Consider the following 6,862-nt stretch of genomic DNA (forward strand, 5'->3'; position numbering starts at 1 on the left):
TGAACAGTACAAACACTCCTAGGTAACAAAACAAAAAAGGAGAGGGATCTCCAGCTAAATGAGAGTTAGGAACCATTTGTGCACTCTTAAGAGTAAATATAACTATGCAGATTTAATTTTACTGTAAATTGTGGTCCTAGAGGGAAAACATTGAATCAAATGGGCAAATCATGCATATCAAACTGGGGGGTCTTAAAATGAAAAATGTTGAGAATCACTGCTCTAATGCCTTCATTAGACGTGTTTGTTTTGGTCATGTACCATAGCAGCTAGCTGCATAGTTGAAGCTAATGCACTCACTGGGAATTCCTTTGACTGTGGTTTGTTTTGAGGTTGTTCGTCGTGTAGCCATCCAATGAAAACCTTGTGTTTGCTTCACACAGAAAGTAGTCGATCTATAGGCTATGTATGACACAAACATATGTACATATCAGGCTTAACTGTTTTGGAAAATCTATAACAGATCTATAAGCCTACGTGTAGCATAGCAACGGATGGTAGGCTTGTTGTAGATCTTTTCTTTTTTTGCGAGCAACACCGTTTTAAAGAGTAAAAAAATAAGGTTGAGAACCCCATCAGACAGAAAGTGCACTACAGCATGCAGTGTAACCATCTATCTATAAAATGCAGATCGCGGGGACGTTTTAATCGTTCATGATGTAATATCTTCATATCAGACACCCCCCAATCAGTACTGTGGCAGTGTGTTTAAAAAATAAAGAGTCTCATCATAATTAATCACAGGCTGAGTAACCACCGTGGCCAGGATCGGCCTAAGGTCAATGACTGGGAAGCGGGATTGATGACTGAAGGAGTTACATTGCAATTAGAGTAAAATAGGAATGTATAGAGCAACAACATAGAAAAGCACAGAATCTCAGAAACGTTTTGAAGGAAACTGACTGCCACGCAGACTGTTATTGAGAAGGTCCAGGGTCTGAGTCAGGAGTCATGTTTGACGCTCAGGTTCAAAGCCAAGCAAACAACAGCAACCTGAGAATCAGAATAGTGCTCATGTTTTGTCTTTGTTTTGGATATTGTGAAGTCGGAAGAGTGGAGCGCAGCCTTGGCTTTGCTTTCAAACAAATGATCCTGAGCCATTTACTGATAAGCAACAGCAGATAGGGTTACTGACCGGGTTCGTCTCGGGCCTTTGTTGCAGTGCACTCTAATCAAAACAAATGTGTGGTCGACCCGCCGCCAGCGGCCTGCTTTCTAAAACCGTTGTTTTGGCACCAAACAGGATGGATCACAGCACAGGTCCATTTTGCTGGTGCACTGTCAACATGGCAAAACATTACCACGGTTTAATGCAGTGTTTCGCAATTTCGAGGTCTCCCCTTAATTCTGGCAGTATACAACTGGAACCAAATGGACTCGTTAGCGTTAGGGTCCATTTGGTTCAATTTGTATGCTGTCAGAGTTATGGGTCAATTTAGACCCCCATAAAGGAAGCCACAAAGTCCCTGGAATCCACTTTGAGAACCACTGGTTTAATGAGTCTGGTCCAAAAGAGAGGCAACATTTCTATTTACGGTGACTTCATGTAAACCCGTACATGTAGAGACGAAGCTAGTTGACAAAACATCTCGTTTAACATTATTCTGTAGCCTGAGGGTTTTCCCCACTCTATTTCAAGTTATTCTCTTGCAATATCCACGTTGGCATGTAGGCTACAATTATTTGCTTTATATGCCTTTCTTTATCCATTGACAATATCAATGCAACATAGTTTTTCCTGACATTTAAGCTATTGTTATATGTCCACAATTGACCATCACAGCAATCCTTGAGCTAAACATCTTAATTTACACCGAAAAAACTAAATTAAATCAAGTTCCACATCGCCATTGCAATGTCATGCATAGCCTTCGTGTCAGCTCAGCGCCCAACCCCAATGACCTAATGTCCAACTGCACACACACAGAACACCCAGTACTGATGCCCCATTGTCCCCGGTCTGTCCAGCTACTGTGGCGAGGCCAAAGGCAGAGGGACAGTGCCTGGTGCACGCAGTGTCTCTGGGAAGGGAAACCTTTTATGACACACAAGCTACTAACTAGCTCTATCTTTGTGACTTTGTCCCGCTAACCTTAGTGGACAGAGATACAGCTAAAGATACAGATAAAGCTTTCCTCTCGCCGCGTTCATGTTACTACTAGCCATGCATGGACACAAACACAGGGCTGCAGCCAACAACATTGCCGCTAGCTCCGCTGCACCCCTCAGTTAAGATGGATGCATATATGCTAGGCAGGACCCTTGACCCGCTTGGCAAGAACAGGGCAACTCTGTGTGGGTATATGTATGTGTCAGCTGGGCGTCAGAGGCCAGGCAGGAGGAGGCGTGTCCTGACCTGATTAACAACTGCAGCGCATTAACCAACTGCCAGGGCCTTGAGCCTGACATTAATGGTCACACACTCCCACAGCAAGCCTGTTAAAGAAGCGCTCTCATCATCCGCCGTGGATTCACCAGCCAGCCGCCCACACTCACAACACACTGGCACACATAAACATGCACGCATGCAATTGCATAGTGATACATTAAGTCACGCGCACGGAGGATACACACAAGTTCTCCAAATACAAATACCCCAGCCAGTGTGTGTGTGTGTGTGTGTGTGTGTGTGTGTGTGTGTGTGTGTGTGTGTGTGTGTGTGTGTGTGTGTTGCACGGTGCATTTTTCATTTCATCACCGCACTGGTGTGTGACGATGGAGATAAGACTACGGTGACAGAGATGTCAGAGAGGGGAAGGAAAAGGAGGGGAATAAATTGAACGAGGAAATTATGTACTTCAATTAAGACACGCCGAGGAGATATTAAAAGCTATACTCCACTGGCTAGGGATAGGACGCGGGGAAGGGAGAAGCAATGGAAGACGACAGTTCAATCAGAATCGCCGGCTTCCTATAGCTGAGCAAGGGGGATGGGGGGGGGGGGGGGACACAGCGTAGATGCCTAATAATGGATTTGATAGTAGTGTAGTGGTATGCTTTCATTGCTCTGTACTGGGTTTTGGGGTGAACAACAACAACCGTCTGGGCTCTGCCACACTAAAGGCGTTGAAATACAGCAATAATGCCAACCATAACCAACTACTGTACACAGGCACATGCACACATAGACATCAAAAGGGGATTGAGCCCCTGCCCTTTCTATCCGTAGTATGTAAAAAAGTGCCCTCTCCAGACCATGAATGCAGTTTTCTCTATGGTGAAAGAAATGCAAAATGCCCTCTTTCCATGCCATACCTGAAGGTAGCATTCAAGAGAATTGTCTTGTCCAAACTCTCCTGAACTTGAATGCAGCATCTTATGTTGAAATAATTGCCCTATCTCTGTAGCATCAAGCATCGAAAATAGCCAATCTCCAAGATAAAATAGCAGACCTCCAAGCTCACAACGTGTTGCATCGCGATTCGCGACGCATTGTGTGCTTGGAGGTCTGCTATTTTCGATATTTCCACCAAAAAGCCCTTTTAGAAATTCCAGCCCCTGCCTCTCTAACATTCTCTGAACGTCCTTGTACACCAAACAGGACTCACATACAACATAATGATGTTGGGATCTGATCACTGCCACTTTAACAAGAAAATGGTCCGGGTATACAGTAGAGTGGCAAAGTGCTGGCTTGAAGCAAAAACATTTGGCAAAACTAAGCAATGCATTCCTAATGGCGGAATAGCCCACAAATTGACAATGCCACTGTGTTGACTGAAGTAGCCTATGTATTAACCAATGTTACTACTGTGTAATAGCAAGGCTAACCCTACCAGTTACCAGAATTAACTCAAATCAAAACGTTTCAAACTAAATGCTGCCCTTGTCTCAGTGTGCTCACATTACACACATGCCTTGGATCTAATCCAATCCAACTGAGCCAATCATCAAGAGGCTATAACTAACTCTCTGATTCGTTGACTATTCTAATGGGAGGCAAGGGGAAATGGTATTACTATTAGCAGAATAAGATTTAAAAACACAAATGAATGCACTGATTGTTTTAAAGCCACTAACTACTCAACTTTTCCCCGCAAATACATAAAGAATATGATTTTCTCTGCCCGTCATAATCGGTAAACAAGGTTATTCCAAGATTATTGAAATTATTTTAAGTGATATAACATTATAGCACATCAGTTATTACAGCAGTAAATAACCTCCTTTGAATCCATTATCCTCCATTCTATTCTACTTCGACACATTAGGCCAGTCTCCCACCGGCACTCAGCAATGCAATGACTCTCCTCTTCTAAATAAGGAAAATATCATGACAAACGATATTTTTATTGGAACTTACCTGGCGTAACCACAGCTTTTTGGCAGCTTTCAGTGAAGAGTTGGTGCATGGCAGGGAAATATGCAGAAAAGCATTCTTGGATTGTGTCTTTTTCTTTAAAGTACCCGTAAAGAAATGGATCAGAATTTCAGTCGCAGTTTATAAAAGAGCCAGACTCGGCTTCTTCTTCTTCGTGCGGAGGCAGATCAGCCGATTGCTGCTGCTGGAGCAGCCTTGGTGACAGAAATACCGAGGTAAACAATAGCCAGTCAGCCAGAGCAATATCTATAGAGCAAAACGCAGTAAAACAATAATAATAATAATAGTCGTTTGAAAACAGTTCGTCAAACGTCACGATACAATAGGGAGGGGGGCAAAAGAAGCAACCCCCCCAAAAAAGAGAGGAAAAATGCACAGGAATAAATTGTAGTCTAAAAAGCAGCTAAAATCGTGTAAGATTGCAAGGTTGGCATCAGATCAGTCATTTGACCGTAGCAAGGTTTTTTTCTTTTTGCAAACGTAATTAATCAGGCAGTTTTTTTTTCGATTAGAAATAAAAAATAAAAACGCCGATGATGAGTTCGCATATAGAAACAAGCCCCTATGGTCACGCTACGCTGAAACAGCCTCAACTTTTTTTTTCTTTTTTTTTTTACGTTTTTCTTTTTTTTAAAGTGCAAAAGAAATGTTTTCGTGGTTTGTTGTCGCTGGGTCGCTGATCGCCGGCGGGCAGCTGATGATGGCAGGCAGCAAGCGACGACAACCGGGGTCCAACGGGCTGCAGGATACCGCGATCAATGCGACGTGAAGAACACCGAATCCGGTAAAATACATTCTCGATGGATCCGAGCGGAGGAGCGGACAGTCATGATAATACGCGTTCAGTCAGTGAGCTCTCGTACTTGACAGTGATCCTGCAGCCATTTTGTTCAAACTATAACAACACTGGGGCTCTCTCTCTCTCTCTCTCTCTCTCTGAGTCTCTCTCTCTCTCTCTCTCTCTCTCTCTCTCTGAGTCTCTCTCTCTCTCCTCCCAGAGAGAGGTGGTGGTGGTATGCCCGGTTTGTACCTCTTCGTACGGCGGCGCCGCGCGCCGAACACTGCCCCCGATCTACAAGCCCACAAGGCGTGGCGGAGGAGACGCGTTGTGGGATTGTAGATCGGGGCTATGTTCGGCGCGCGACACCGACATAGGGCGAAGTATAAACCGGGCTGAAGTGCCCCCCCCCCCTCCAGTGGGGGAAATACTTGAGTATTTAAGTATAAATACTGCAATATAGAAACACACTACAAGTAGGCAAGTTAAAAGTCCAGGATTCGAAATGTATAAAAGCATTGGCATCAAAATGTACTTAAAGTACCAAAAGTAAAAGTAGGCCTACTCATTATGCAGAATGTCCCGTTTCAAGTTTTCAAATGTATTTTTTAAATAGCAGATTTACAAGCTTACACTGTGTCACGATGCATTGTGCACAGTGCACAACATGTGGATCCGAGATGTAGTGGAATACTCAAGTAAAGTACAAAATTAATATCTCAAAATTGTGGCGTACTTAAGTAAATGTACTTAGCTACTTTCCACCAGTGCCCACCTCCCTCATCCCATCCCCGTTGAACCATCCATCCATCCATCCAGCCAACCAGGGACGTGCAGAGGATGCTTGAGGGGCATGGGCTGAAATGTCCTAAAGTGGCTCTTTAGGCAAAGAATACGAAAATAGCAGATCTACAAGCTCGTAGAGCTTGTAGATTGAGAGCTTGAGAGCTTGTAGATCTGCTATTTTCGGTGTGCGGCCTACGACGTGGATCTCTAGAAGGAGGATGTATTCTTTCAACATAAAATGTTGCATTCAAGTTCAGGAGAGTTCGGGAAAGACAAGTCTCCTGATTGCTGTCGGAGGACATGGAAAGGGGGGCATTTGCATTTCTTTCTCCATAGTAAAAGCATGCATTCATGGTCTGGAGAGGGCACTTTCTTTTACAGACGGGTAAAAGGGCAGGGGCTCAAGCCCCCTTTGATGTCTACGTGTGCACGTGCCTGCATCCAGCCAACCAACCAACCAACAACAACATCCTTAGCTCCGCCCCACACGCCTCCTCCTCCTCCTCCCCTAGCCTTTGACAAGGCAGCCAGGCAGAGGCAGTGCAGTCACATCCCAGCCTAGGAGAATGATGGACAGGCAGATCATATTTCTAAAGTAATTGCTGAGGCAGGGAGCTAATAGTGCTTGCTGATATGAGCAGCTTTGTGATGTTATAAGACTAATTTGTTAGGCCGCAAAGGCGCTCTCTCTCCATCACGCTCAGTCTCCCCCATCCGTTTGTTTGTGACAATACAATTCATGAACGTCTCAATTAAATGCTTAATGTGACCAAATTAACGCCACCGCCCACATGTTAATAAAAGTTGCCTAGTAGTTACGCAGTCATGTGAATGAAATAAAGCATTTTTTTTTATCGCTGCAGGCATGGCAAAGTTCAATTTACTCAAACTAGAATGAATATTCCTTAAAGGGGGGGTTGCCAAGTTCTGGTACCTAAGATAACCTTCCCCAAAAAAAGAAAGTCTTGATCAAATGA

The 6,862-nt window shown here is 44.1% G+C and overlaps 1 protein-coding gene across 4 annotated transcripts in view; it reads right to left on the reverse strand.

Annotated features, from left to right (window-relative positions):
- Positions 1–5,228, reverse strand: part of tnrc6c2 (trinucleotide repeat containing adaptor 6C2) — a 73,504-nt gene extending 68,276 nt beyond the window's left edge. For all 4 annotated transcript variants that reach the window (XM_080721916.1, XM_080721915.1, XM_080721914.1 and 1 more), the window contains exon 1: positions 4,304–5,228. The gene's annotated coding sequence lies outside the window, so the exon portion shown is untranslated. The remainder of the gene's footprint in view (positions 1–4,303) is intronic.
- Positions 5,229–6,862: the final 1,634 nt, after the last annotated feature.

This window comes from Nannobrachium achirus, assembly GCF_963921795.1.
Source record: "Nannobrachium achirus genome assembly, chromosome: 3".
In the NCBI taxonomy this organism is placed as follows: domain Eukaryota; kingdom Metazoa; phylum Chordata; class Actinopteri; order Myctophiformes; family Myctophidae; genus Nannobrachium; species Nannobrachium achirus.